Source organism: Psammomys obesus, unplaced genomic scaffold (genome assembly GCF_907164565.1).
Source record: "Psammomys obesus unplaced genomic scaffold, mPsaObe1.curated_primary_1811, whole genome shotgun sequence".
Taxonomy (NCBI): domain Eukaryota; kingdom Metazoa; phylum Chordata; class Mammalia; order Rodentia; family Muridae; genus Psammomys; species Psammomys obesus.
This window is the reverse complement of record NW_026596134.1, coordinates 3,965,362-3,980,341: the sequence shown is the minus strand read 5'-3', so window position 1 is coordinate 3,980,341 and position 14,980 is coordinate 3,965,362.

The following is a 14,980-nucleotide window of genomic DNA, read 5'->3' as shown; positions in this document are numbered from 1 at the left end:
CGTACCAGTCAGATGAGAGCCTAGAGCTGTGCTGAAAGACAATGAGGGCAAAACCAGAAGGGCCAGGCCCAGGCGTGGGTTGGAAGAGAGAACCGTGGAGGACACCTGGGACAGCCGCCAGTGTTTGCTGGCACCCTGACCAGATGGTCCCTATCAGAATTCAGCTCTCCTGAGTGCCAATCTCCTTATTGCAAACCCCTGGCTAGCCCCACCGCATCCTACTTTCCATACTCCTTGGCTGGCTCAGCCCTGCCCTGCAGCTCCTCTGAGGCCAAACCCGGAGTCTGTCTCAGTCCTGACCACCTTAAGGTGGCAGAACACCCCCTCCTGGGCTCGCAAACACTGCAGGCTGACTGATTACTGACCTTGAGCTGGGGGCTTCTATGGACCGGCTGGTGAGGTGAAGATCAGACGTGTGACGGGACTTTCAGTTTCACGAGCTGTTAACATTGGCTTCTTCCTCTGCTACTGCCTTCAGTAACAGCTGAAAGTTAGCTGTCTTCAAGACTACCCATGGGAGGCTGGACCCTCTGCATGTATAGGGCTTACTATTCCCGGGTGCAGGGGTGTCACAGTCTCAGAGATGAGTTCAGAGAAATCCAGAGTATTTCATTTTTTTTAATCCATTTTATTTCTCTATTTGCTTTTTTTTTTTTTTTTTTCCATTGAGGCTAGTGACAGGCACACACTTTGTTATTTTGGTTTTGGTGGTGGGGTCATAATTTGAACTTTAATATTCTACTGGTGAGATACACCCAACACCCCCACATTGCTCTGTTTTTGAGATAAGGTCTTGCTTTGCAACCCAAACTGGTTTTTAACTCCTGACCCTTGACCTTAGCCTCCCAAGTGATAGGATTACAGGCTTGTGGCACCATGCTGGGTTCAGGCACACATTTTTTTGTATCTGTATGTACAGTTACATGCATGTGTGGGTGAGGTACATATGTTGCATACACACAGCTATATGTGGGTGGACTTGGTTAATGCTGAATATCTTCCTCAATCGCTCTGCACTTGGTTTGGAGACACTATCTCTTCCTGAACCCTCTAGCCTCCGGATCTGCCTGTGTTCTCCCCTGCCCTCCAGCACTGGAGTTACAGGCGTGTTCCACCAAGCCTGGTTTTGCTGTGGGTGCTAGGGATCTCCTCCCACACTGCCCTCAAGCACTTTACTCAGGAAGCCATCTCCCGGTCCTCTTATCTCATGGTTTAAAAGACTTGCCATAACAGTTATCAATTACTCACTCCGAGAAGTTATCAATAACTGCCTGCCTTTGAAAGATAAGGGCTCGGCTGGTAAGCCTCCACACCACCCACCTCCTGGCCCTGTCCTCACATGGGAATCAAAACTCCAGTCTATTTTATCTGGAACCCGTATTGTCCCTTCCAGCCTCTTGTGAGGAAGAAAGGGCCTTGGACAGTGCCGAGATGTCTGCTGAAGGGCTTAACTCATTTTTAAAGTATGTTGTGTACTTGGGCATGTGTTTACCCACACATGTGCATGAAGAAGCTGGAGGAGGCCAGAAGAGGGTGCTGGATCCCTTGGAACTGAAGTTGCGGACAGCTCTGAGCCGACCCCGAACATGAGTCCTCTACAAGAGCTCTTAACCACTGAACCATCTCTCCAGCACTCGGGAGGCAGAGGCAGGTGGATCTCTGTTAGTTCAAGGCCAGCCTGGTCTACAAAGTGAGTCCAGGACAGATAGGGCTCTGTTACACAGAGAAACTTGTCTCAAAAAAACAAACCACATAGGGGGCAAACCCAGCACAGCACTCAGGAGACTCAACGTGAAGGCCTGTTGTCAGGCTTGTGGGCGAGGACCTTTACCTGCTGAGCCATCTCTCTTCCCCCACACTTAAAAAAAAAATGTTTTGCTCAAGAGATGGCTGACGAGCACTTATTGATCTTGCAAAGGACCTGGGTTTTGGTTCCTACCACCTGTAGCTCTTGGGCATCTGTGGGCTCTCTCATGCATGTGCACACACAAACATACACATGAGAGAGAGAGAGAGAGAGAGAGAGAGAGAGAATAAAAATAGTAAAGTTGGGCATGGTGGCATACAACTTTAATCCCAGCACTTAAGGGATCTCTGTGAGTATGAGGTCAACCTGGTCTGAAGGCGAGTTCAGAACAGTCAAGGCTACACAGGAGAAAAAGTCTCAAAAAAACAAAACAAAGCAAAAAACAAAACAAAACAAAAACCTACTGTCCGCTACCAAGGCTTTAGGGAAGCTGTGGCCATGGGTCCCCATGGGTCCCTATAAAGGTGCTCTGTGAGTAGAGAGGGTGTACACTGGGGACATTGGGAAAATGTTCACTCACCTTTGGTTTCCTTCCAGGGAGCTGATAATGAGTTCTATTCAGATCTGCCTTCTTCCCAGGGTACTGAGGGAAGCTTCTGGGGACATTATGACTGCACCCCTTAGATAGGCGAGCTCACTGCCAAGGATTCTACGGCCAGATCAGGGGACCTATGATCCCTTTCAACCACCCTCCACAGGGCATCAAGACTTCCCATGGCCCCCCACCCCATGGTACCCCAGCTAGGTTTTCAGGGCTCAGTTCTTACTCTTCCTTCAACTTTTGGCCCTAGGCAGATTCACTCACCATCCTCTCATGCCCTCCACTTCCATCTGACCTTTCCTGCCCAACAGGCAGGAGGCCCTGCTCAGGACACTCTTCAGGAGGCTAGCTCTGCACAGTGGCCATGCAGTCAGTGGAAGAAGCCTGCCACCCACTTCCTGACTTTTCGGAAAGTCAGGCTAGATGTTCCAGGGGTTGATCGCCCAAGCCGAACGGAGGCTGTCCCACTGGGCTGCTTGGTTCACTTAGCAGCCTTTGTGCCCGTGTCCCCTCCTCCAGCAGGCTTCTGCCCCTCCCACGTGAGGACAATTCCAGCTTCAATCCTCATCTTCCTTGATCAGGCAGCTTGCTTTTGTGGTCTACACCCTCTGTTATCTTGGTGTCCACAGAGGTTCTTTCCATGGAGGGAGCCTGGAAGTGCTCTTTGGAGAGCAGTGTGCCCATCCACGTTGTAGCTGGCCTCCAGACGGCCAGCTGCACGTCTTCCACTCTCCTGTCTGTGGGCTCCCATGGAACAGCACGTACCTGAAGCCTGTGCCCCACAGTGGTGGGGCAGCCTCTCTCCTGGACTGGTGCTCTCGGGGCTGGCAAGGCAGTCAGAGGAGTGATGGGCCCACCGCCACATGGGCCACATTTGGACTGGTCTACCCACAGGTCTGGTACTGTTTCTCCTGTTCTGGAGACTGCAGCATGCATAGGCTACTGGGGGTGGAGACTGAGGATGATGCTGGGCTGCTGTGGTGCTGTAAGGGTTGGGGTGGGAGTTGGGAGCACAGAATCTCAGGCAAGTGACCTCTTCAAGACCACATGAGCAGTTATCTGGTAGCAGATCCAGGAGCACCCAAGCATCTGGATTGCCCACTGTGGTTTCTGTTCCCAGGTGGCCCTGGGGATATCAGGCAGAGTAGGTAGGATTGATGTACTCTTCGAAAACTCGACTTAGAGAGTGAAAACCCAATCCCTGACAGGGACAGTCTGCCCCACTGTTACACAGAAGAGAGCTTCCCAGGGAGACACAATTAATCCCACTCCCAACCAAATCTGCCCTTCTTCCACCCCTGCTCACTGAATTTGGGAGGTGGAGGCAGGAAGATCAAGGTCATCGTGCTGGGCCTGGAGAGACGGCTTTTTTCAGAAAACTTGTATGGCCAGCAGCTGCTAGCCCATGCTAACTCTAGGCCCAGGGGATTAACGCCTTTTCTGGCACCCTGTCACCTGCACGCATGCGCACATGCTTTGGTTTGCGTAGACATTGTTAAGGGTGGAAAAGGATAGCCTAATACATAGACAGATTCTGGATGGCTTAAATTTGGCTGTTTCTTTTGTCTAATAAGAGATATCTAGCCCCTCAGTAAAACTACTGGCTTGGGCCTGGTTTCCTCCAGTAGTTGGTCCCTTTGGCTGCTAACTCTGAGTTCTTCCAGGCTCTGGCAGGGCACAGATTAGAGGTGGGCCTGTCCTTTTCGGGCTCAGAGAGGATCCTCACAGAAGCAGCTGATGAGCCTTGGCCCCTGCCCTTGTCCAAGTATCTTCACAGACACCGTAAATAAGTTCAAGCTCAAGGGCAGTGCAGTGAGTACCAGGGACCAGCAGAATTTGGTCTGTTGTGAGCCAGAGCTCTTCTTACACCCTGGTGCTTCCTAGAAATGCTCTGGAGCCAAGGGGCTTTACCTAAGCTACTCAGCTTCGTTCTCACAGTCCCCTTGACAACTTGCTGGGACTCAGACTTTGGGTCATTTGCCCAAAGCCATGTAGCAAGACTTGTCAGTATGGGCTTGCCTGGATTAGGAATCCCTAGAAAGCTGGTGGAGCTCTGTTCTGGGTGTGTCTTGTGTCTCCAGGGTGGCCCTGCCCTCCCAGGCAGGCTCAGCACTCAGAACAGAGACAGGTCTTCCTTCTGCTGCCATGATGTCAGGACTTGGGCCTGCTGGCCTTGTAATCCAGACTTACCCCAGCAGTCCCGAGTTCCTAGGTCTTTATACCTGGTATACCTGAGTTATACCAGGGCTTTTCTTGTCTAAGACTTTTGGACTGGGGCTCAGTTATGCTACTAGCATCCAGGTTCCTGCCACTAAAATTATAAGGTCAAGGCCCAGCCAAGCTCCTCTGTGTTCACCTGTCACTGGAGGCTGAGGTAGGAAGGGCCCATCCCATTTTTCCAGCTTCCAGGCTAAGTGGCACTGAAAAGGCAGATGGAGAAGGAAGCCAAGCGCTTCCTTACAGGGCTGCAGGCCCTAGGGAAGTCAGGGCGACCAAATGTGCCTTTTCCTTAGCAGGGTCAGAACATAGGCAGCTGCAGGGCTCTGGCACCCTAAGTCTCCTGGCCCAGCTGGGTCCTCTGCTGCATTTCTGGTCACAGGCAGATGGAAAAGTCCAGAAACCCTCCAAGCCCAGGCTGCGGGGCTGTTCTCTGCCTTGTGGTGTCCATTTCCTTTTCACCATCTGGTCTTTGTCCCAGTTAATTCCTCATCTTTATCACAAACTTTATGTTTGGTCATTTTAAAGACAGACACAGGAGAGCTGACAATGAAAATTGCTTGGTCATAGCCTATCATATCTGCCCCACTGACCTGTCAGGGGCGGGCCTCACTACTAGCTTCCTAGATAGCTAGCACACTCCAAAACAACCCTGACTACTTTCACAGTCAGCAGAGAACTGACCCAGAGGGGACAGAGTTGAGCCTTTGCCCACAATGAAAGCATGTAAATCTGCCGTCAGGAGGGTGAGTGACATCAGCAAGCCAGGCCCCAGCCTGCTGAGGACTTCCTGGATGGAATCCTGCTGTTTGCAGAACCTTGAACACAGAAGACGTGCCTTCTTAAAGCCACCTCAGTATTACAGGTTCAATTTAAAGCAGGAAGTGGCAGCCGGGCCTGCTCTTATGCAAGCTGGTTCCTGAGGCGGGGCTGAAAAGACAGAGGCTCCTACAGCAACTGAGCACCTGGTTCAGCATCCATATGGTGCTGGCAGCTGGGCAAATCCTCCCTGTATCTCCGTCTGTTACTTGTCAATAACAGGGCAGCTCTGTGCAGCAGACCCTGGAGAAAGTGCCCAACAAACACAAGTGCTACACTGAGGAAATGGGTGGAGTGGGGAAGCAGGGACTGGGAGGCTGGGCCTGTCCAGTGCTGGTAGGGAAGTGCTTTTTGGGTGTTCCAGTGGGAGAAGGGACTATTCTGATTCTAGGGAGGTGACGGAGCAGTGTGTGTGGCAACTAAGGGGGAGCTGGGGGAGGGCAGGGGTGCAGGGCACCTCACCCTAGTTAGGAATGGCTCAGGAAACTGTGAATGTGTGGTCCAGAAAACATGGCAGGAAGGTTGCTGATGGCCTGCAGCAGGCCGTAAAGCTCACAGCATGTTGGATAGAATCCACTTCATAAGGAACCTGCAGACTGAGGAGACTTAGAAAGTGTCACCCTCCCAGTATCTGCACCCCAAAAGATGTTTGAAAGAAGGGGACTTAGATCCGGCCATAGGGGAAAGGGAGGGGCCAATAAGACTCCTCTACACTGCAGGACAAAGGCTGAGCTCCAGGTTTCAGGCTGGTACAGTGGGTGGGGGCAGGGAGAATGCAGGCAGGACAGGCGAGGGCCAGGTGAGCAATTGCTCAGGGTGCCGTGAGAGCTCTCTGCCCCGGCTCAGAAAACTGGGGTTTTCTACACAAGTCAAAATCAATTAAAAGCCATGAAGTAAAAAAAAAAAATTATTACATATGCTGGAATATTTTGGGGGGAGGGGGAAAGCTCCAGGGCACAGCTCATCTATTGGCACTATTAATAACACATGAAGCCATAACAGAGAAATAGGACACGTGTGAAATCTATACATTAATGCTCTACTAAGGAGGAGGAAGTGGGGCAGGGTGAAAGACATGGGAGGGACTGGAAAGAAGACAGCACCTGAGGAGAGGAGAGAGGCAAGGAGACAGAGTGCACGGAGGTAGGGGACAAGGGTGAAGCCAGCAAGGGGCAAGAAAGTGGGGGAGAGAACCCCGAGCAACACAGCTACAGGCAGGGAGGGGCTTGCTCTTCCTCTGTTCACCTGGCTCCCAGAAGCAGGCTTCAGTCCCTCTGCTCTGGTTCGTGGATGTCACAGCTGAAATGCTCTTTTCACTCAGCTCCCTCTGCAGGAATCTGACATCAAGTTTCATCTTTCACTCTTTATTCTCTCTCCTGACTTTCTTCAAGCTCTCACAGGAACAGAAACAGGAGGGAGGGTTTTATCACACACACATTTAGGTTCAAAGCCTAAAATTGCCTGTAACACCCAACATGAAGGTCAGGGAACGTCCAGGAAGGCAACAGCCTCACTGTCCAGAGGCAGTGTGGGAAGGAGGACCTGGGAGGAGGCAGAGGGCCTTAGTGGAAAATGAGCTCACTGGAAGTGAGTGTTTGGGGACAGAGAAGCACAAGAGCAGCAACCCCCTCAGTTCATCAGGCAGTGAGGACTGTGCCTGTGCCATCAGCAGGCCAAATGAGCTGCTCTGGTGGCTGGGACAGGCAGGCCACTGGGAAACAAACACCTGGAGGGCACAGGTCTTCCTGATATGGGGCATGGAAGGATGCAGCACACCTCCAGACTGACTACTATTGACACCCATCAGTCACTCCCTGTGGGAACTGGTGAGGATCAAAAGAGGAATTAATCTGTGTGGCTGAGTGCTTTGTTTTCTTCCTGTGAATTTTGGGCCTTATTCATATTGAGTCCATGTAATTATGAACCCCTAGCTTGCAGAGCTAGCTTTAAAGAACAGTATGATTAAGTAGACATATAGGTCACTGTACAGTGTAATCCTAACTAGATTTGGAAAAGGCATAGCAAGAATTGAGAAATATGCCAGAAAAAGTTTGTCTCTGAACAAAAGTCTAGGTTTGGCTTTTATCTTCACGTGTATATAGTAAACCAAACATGCATGTAAAACGTTAACATGGTGAGGGCTGGAGAGATGGCTCAGTGACAAAGAGCACTGACTGTTCTTCTAGAGGACTCAGGCTCAATTCTGAGCACCCACACAGCAGCTCACAACTGTCTGTAGCTCCAATTCCAAGAGATCTGGCACCTTCACAAACATACATGCAGGCCACATACTAATGCACATTAAACAAAGAAACTGAGGGCTAGGGAGATGGCTCAGAGAAAAAGCGCTTGCTGGGCAAGCAGACAACCTGAGTCTAGATTCCAGAACCCATGTAAGAAACTGGGCAGGACTGCCACTTGTGGGGGAGGGGGAGTTGGCAAAGACAGAGGTTTGCTATAGCTTGCTGGCCACCAATGTACCAAAGAACACCTCCAAGTACAGAAAAGACCCTGCCTCAAGAGAACAGAGGAGTGATGGAAGAAGACATCCAGTGATCTCTGGCCTCTTGCATGAACACGGGCCATGAACACCTGCATACCTGTACACACACACACGCCCTGTATGTTAAAAAACTGCTGTGGCATAATACATAATTCCATTTTAGAATGGCACTAAGTACACTCCCAAGCACCTCAAGGGTCAGAAGATTTCTGGTCTTAGGCTGGGGATGTGCTTCAGGGCCTAGCACCCTAAGACTCTGGCTTCAACCCCAGCACTACAAAATGAAACAGCCACAGTGATCCTACCTACTACCTGAAAAGAAAGGGGGGAAAACTGAGCCATTTAAAGGGAGGCCGACTGTACAAAGTGATGTTGAGCAGGAGTGGAGCGTCACCACGAAGCCGCTCACATTCTTCCAAGAAAACGTGCACACACACTGTTAGTCACCTTTCTTCAGAAAACTTACAGGAGAATTTATTTGGGTCATTTTCAGAGATCCACAATCGGCTAACACACTTTGGGATGTGCACATGGGAAGGCCCAACATGACAGTAAGTAGTGCCAAGCTGGTCAAGTGAATGACTTACCTCATGGTGGAGAGAAAGCAGGGAGGGACTATAGTGGGACTTTCTGGACCCACCAGAGGTTAAGTAACGACACAGAGACTTATTAATATTTATTATAGCTTAAGCTTTTAGCTGGGCAGACTGTCAGCTGGCCCAGTCTAAATGAACCTAACTAATCCTGGCACCACATCCCACTATGTGGCTAGTTCTTTACCTCCCTGTGCCCATTCATGTCTGTCCACATCTTCCTCCTGCTGCATCCCTTCTCCCAGAGACCCTCTTGCTGCAAGAGACAGACAGGAAGGCACTGTTGTTGGTTGCCTAATCAGGAGGTAGAAGCAGGTGGACCCACTCAAAGTCATCCTCAATTACATATCAAGCTTGAGGCCAGCCTGGGCTGTATAAGACCTGTCCCAAACATATACCTCATGTTTACACTGTTTAAAGTCAGAAAACCCATCTATTGATGGCACTTTTGAGTATCTGTGAACCATGAAGTAGACAGTACTAATGACTCAGGGTTGTGCCAACTGGAAACATTAATGAACGCACTTTGAACAGTTCTTATAAGGATGGTGAGAGTTACAGTTAGCTGCACTAAACCGGCAAGATAATAGATTAAGTAACAACCAAGACCCTCCTCCCACGTTGCAGAAGTTTCTTGCATAATCGAAGATGAAGACTTCCATGTTAACTATGGCATATTCAAGTTCTTAAATCTGGATGGTAAAAACAAGTGTTCTAATCCACAGTAGGGAAAAGCGATTTATAAGTTAGACACATATGAAAGAAAGCAGTGGCTCGCTCACCTGCAACTGTACTTTATCTTTCCCTCCCAACCTGGGGATAGCTCTGGGGCTACAACCATGCTAATCATGCATTCTCTCTCATCGAGTCCCCAGCCACTGGCTTGCATCACTGCACATTAAAAAGTGTGAGTACACTGAGTCCTGAGTGTTGGACAGCTGCTTACTGCAGGTGGAAACCAGAATTCTTCTATTGGCTACTGTAGTAAGGACTTGAAGAAAAGGTTGGGATGTGCAGAACCCAAGAAAAATGGCCACTGGATGCCTAGGGACAGGTTGTCCTCTGAGCTCCACAGGTATACCATGGCAGTATAACCCACCTTTCCCATTTGTGCTTTTTCTCTCTGTCTCTACCTCTCCACCTCACACACAGATATTTTAAATGAACAAACAAGTGCGCGAATATGCACTTAAATATAACTAGCTGAGGGTGTGGCGGAACTCTGTGGCCGAGCCCTTGATTTGGATGTGAGATCCCAGGCTTCGTTGCCAGCATCTCCTTACAAACACTATCACAGGAAACGATAATTGTGACTGGCTTTATTTCAAGAGAGTGTGTTTCTTTGTGTAGCCTTGGCTGGCCTGGACTTGCTTTGTAGACCAGGCTGGCCTTGAACTCACAGAAATCTGCTTGCCTCTGCCTCCCTGCGTGCTAAGATGACAGGCATGCACCACCACTGCCTGGCTGACAGGCTGCGGCAGCTTTGCCTAATTCTCTTCCCAAAGCACTGCCTACTTCAAGGATTTCTTTAGTACTGACTCACTCTCCTTGGAATATGACTTTTGAGAAAATAATCACAAATAGACATCATTTACATGTAGTTTGAGGATAAGTAATTCTTCAGACTATAAATTACGACACTAATGACTTCTAATTTTTAATACTTTCTTCATACTTATGTGCCTGAGTGTGTGCATGTACACCATGCACTCAAGAGCCTTGGAGACCAGAAGAGAACATCAGATCCTTGTAAAAGAGTTATAGGTGGTTGTGAACCACCATGTGGGTGTTGGGAACTGAACCTCTGTTCTCTGCAAGAGCAGCAAGTCCAGCCCTGTTTGTTTTGAGACAAGGTCTCATGTATCCCAGGACAACTTCCAACAGTATGTAGCTTGAGGAGAACCTTGAGCTTATCCTTCTCCCTCCACCTTCTAAATGAGGTGGTTATAGATGTGGGACACACCACGCTCGTTTACACAGCGCTGCTATGGAACTCAGGACTCTGAGCATGCTGGACCAGCCCCCTGCCAACCAAACCAAGTGACCAACAGACTAAAGAGTTCTCAGTGGTTTTTGTTGTTTTGTTTTTGTTTTTCTTTTCTGGAACTCACTTTGTAGATTAGGCTGGCCTTGAACTCAGAGATCCATCTGGTTCTCCCTCTGCCTCCCAAATGGTGGGGCTAAAGGTCTGCACCTCCACACCTGGTGACTTCTCAGTTGTTTTTTTATTTGTTTTGGTTTTGGTTTGGTTTTTCCAGATAGGGTTTCTCTGTGTGTAGCCCTGGCTGTCTGGGAAATCACTCTGTAGATTAGGCTCCCCTCAAACTCATGCTAAGATCAGCCTGCCTCTGCACTCCTTGAGTGCTGGAATTAAAGGCGTACGCCATCACCTCCCGGCTTCTCATTGTTTTAAATGGCCTAGAGCTGTGTCTAATTTTCAGCTATTTTGTTGTTTGCTTACAAGTGTGGCAATTCATGGCACTCAGGAGACTTAAGGACTTACTAATGAAGGCCCCACATTCTGAGAAGGGCCAGTTCCTTCTAGATTCCGCCTGGAAAAACATTTTTTTCCCCTTTACCTGAACCCCATCAAATGAGACTGTCATCTCAGCAGACCAAGCGCTCAGAACCATGGAGAACTACAGAAACAAAGCTAAGATCTGCCCCGGAATCTTCTAACCCAGTCAACTGTCTTTGTTCCAATAGGGCCATGGTGTCCAGAATTAGGCTGGCTCTTTCCAATCAGCCCTCAAAGAACGTGTGTTTCAGGGATAGAGTGGCGGCTCAGAGATTTAGAGGCCTGGCTGCACCACGCGACAGCTCATAATCATCTAAAACTCCACTACTAGGGAAGCCAACACCTTTTTTCTGATTTCTGCAGGTCAGAATATGCACACACATGGTGCACATACATATATGCCAGCAAAACATTCACACACATTAAGAAAAAGAATTCATGTTTCTTTGGAAAAGCAGAAACACTATTGGACACGTTCTTTTAAAGTAAATATGAAGACAACAGTTTGGACAGATCAATACAAAAACATCTTCCAAGGATGCTTCCAAGAGACGTTTTCCTAACTACCTTCTGAGAAAGCTGAAGGAGATATCTTTAGACATTTCAGGTAGCAAGAGTGGAACAATAAGACCCGAGGCTCAGCTGTTTCTGAGGGGCTAGCCTATCCTGAGGCCCTTGAAAATTCCAGAAAAGTTTGAAGCAATGGGGCTACATAGTAATGTCAGAAAAAAGCTATGCTATGCTTTGGGGGAAGGCGTGGGCAGCCAGCTTTTGAACCTGCATGAAGACAGGAGTAGTCGGAATAGGTATGAATGCTTGGGAAGTATTTAGGAGGTAAATTTACTAATTTGGTGTCACTCAAGGGGTACTGGGGGGAGGAGTCAAAGATGGTGCCTCAACTGCCTCCAACAGACTGGCCTATAGGCATGCCTACGGGGCATTTTCTTGATTAATGATTGATGTGAGAGGCCCTAGCCCACTGTGGGCAGGGGCACCCTGGGTAGGTGGTCCTGGCTGGTATAATCAAACCACCTAATCACAATTCTATGGCTTCTGCTTCAGTTCCTGCTCTGACTTGAACTTCCAAGTTCAAGTGTATGCTAAAGGAACCCTTTCCTCTTCAAGCTGTTTTTGGTCACAGCGTTTATCATAGCAACAGAAAACCCAGCTAAGACAGATCTGACTTAAAGAATTTGGTTGGGGGAAGGTAGGGGTAGGGTAAACAGTAAGTCAAACAGTGGAGATGAAGCAGGTGAAGATGATGAGGCTGAGATTAAGAGGCAGGTTCATTGTAGGTGCCAATGGGACACAGAGCCCTGGAGTTCCTCCAAACCAGAGAGCTGAATGAGAATGGTCAGTATACAGCTGATTGCTAAAGCCAGGGCAGACGATGTGACTCCGAAGAGCAGGCCAGAAAGGAATTTTCTGCTCATCAATTCACCAGGGAAATGGAAACTGCTGGCATTTGTGGCGATGAATTCTGAACCTCTCCATTTGATTTTATTTTAACAAAGGGTATGGTTATGTAGCCCAGATTAGCCCCCATGTCCAGGCTCTTCAATTTCCCTCAAGTGGGAAGCTATGAAATTCTGTTAGGGAGATGGGTCAAAATAGATTTGCTAACAACTTGAAAGAAAAGTAGGACATCACGATGCAGGCCTGTAATCTAAGATGCTAGAGAGCTTAGCAGAGTTGTCACAATCCTTCATTCTTGTTCACAATCCTCCTATGCTTGTTCCTATCTACCACCCCAATAAATGGGAAGATTTGGAGCAAGCTGTAATTCCGAAAGATTCCAAGGACTAAGAAATGGCCAAGACTATCACACAGAATTCAAGTCTCTATATCGACCTTACTTTATGGAAGAATCCTAAAAAGAATAATCATTCCCAGACACTGCATGGAGATAGATCAGCCCAAGCCTCTGCTCATCTAAGTGGGAGAAAAACAGCATGTATTTGCTGGTGTAACAGAGATACCTCTCAAAACGCACGTTAATAAGCCAGGTGTGGTGCCTTACACCTTTAAGCCCAACACTCTGGAGGCAGATTTGTGTTGAGTTCGAGGCCAGCCTGGTCTACAAAATAGAGTCCAGGATAGCCAGCATTACAGAGAAACACTGTCCCGAAAAACCAAAACAAACAAACAAATGTTAACAATCATTTGTCTTCATGCTGACATAAAGGACTCCAATGTAGGGTTTGTTGGCACAAATGTATAACTTCAAACTTGGGAATCAGGGGCAGATTGAAAGTTTCAGGGCAGACTGGGCTATGTAGCAAACCTAGAAACAAGCTATTTATTTCAGAAAACGTATGCATGTAGCCAAGGCTGGCCTTAAACTCCTGAGCGACCCGGCCCCCCAAGAGTATAAGCATGCACAGGAACGGCTTGCTTCGATTTTTAGAATGTTTAAAACTATAAGATGTCCAACTGTTTAAATGACTTTGATCTAAGATACATGTAATTCAGTTTAGAATACTCTCCGTCCTCAACACTCACAATTCCAGTAGACACGAGTAAACCAGAATATTCAACAGATGAAGTAGGGCATTAAATTTGAGAAACAAGTATACAACCACACACTTGTTCATATTTTCGACTTTTCGTGACTTTCTTGGAAAAAAAAGCATGCAATCCGTGTGTTGCTTTAAACCACACACCGTCGATCCAAAGGATGCACAGCAGAAACAAACACTTCGCCACAATTTCTTAAGCAATTTAACTTGATAAATTGAAACAGAAAAAAAAAAATAAGCTGTTATCAGGAAAGCAGTAAAGTGGAATTTTTCAAGAAGGCAAATGCAAAAACTTGTGGACAAAAGAAATATTTATGAGCGAGGAATAGGCGAAGGCTGTGTCAAGGTATCCCAAAACAGGGCATTTTTAGAAAGCTACAACAGTGGATTCACACTACTGGAGCAGCGAGATCCTTAGTTCCAACAGGCACCCAACGGCTCAGTCTCCGGTTTCCGCGGGTCATAAAAGAATAACGGACACACTTCCAACGGTGAACCCCAGGCTGCGCGCGCCGCTTCCGCCCGCCGCCGTCGCCCTAGCGCGCCGCCCACCGGCGCGGGGCCCACAGAGCACCGAGCCGGCACACGGCGGGCAATGCCCCGTCCTCCACTCCCCGAACCCAGCGGTCGGGGGTAAACGAAGAGCCAAAAAAACAATATATATTAAGTAAAAAAACACCCCCCCCCCGACAAAACACAAGCACAGGCATTTCTCGTCAGAGCAGACTTTATTGCGGCGATAGGGCCGCGGCTCGCACGCTCCGCCGGCGGCACACCAGCCCCAGGCGCGCGCCCCCCTTCACCCCATCTCTAGTTACCGTGCGCCGGGGTCGCGCGGACCGTTCGCCGGCTCCTGAGGCGGAAGGCTCAGCGCCAATGCCCCACTCCTCAAAGAGACCCTGGCCCCAAGCGGCGGTTTTGTCACTGTTGCACCGCGGATGGCGAGGTCCGCGCGACGCTGAGCGCCGTAAGGCGACGGCGGCGCGGAGCTGACGTCACGCGCCGGGGGCCAGCCGGCGCGCGTGAGGGCCGCCACGCCCCCTGTCCCAGCGGCCCCAATCGGGAGGAGCCCGGTCGAGTAGGCGGGGCCTCGGTGACTAGAAGAGTAGTGCGATTGGTAGAGAGGGAGGAGCGAGAGCCAGGGCAGCGAGTAGGAGCGAGGCGGGGCGGGCCGAGGCCTCCGCGGAAGTCTCGCGAGGCCGAGCCTGAGCAGAGTGTGGCGGCGGCGGCGGCGGCGAGATCTGGGCTCGGGTTGAGGAGTTGGTATTTGTGTGGAAGGAGGCGGAGGCGCAGGAGGAAGGGGGCAGCGTAACGCCGGCCCGGAGGGCGGGAGGAGGCGCGGCCAGGGCGGGCAGCTGAGGCGAGGCTAGCCAGGTGGGGAGCAGGACAAGCAGCGGCCGAGGAGCGCGGGGCGCACGGAGCTAGGGAGGCGGGGAAGCCCCGCGGCCGCCGCGCCCGCCCCT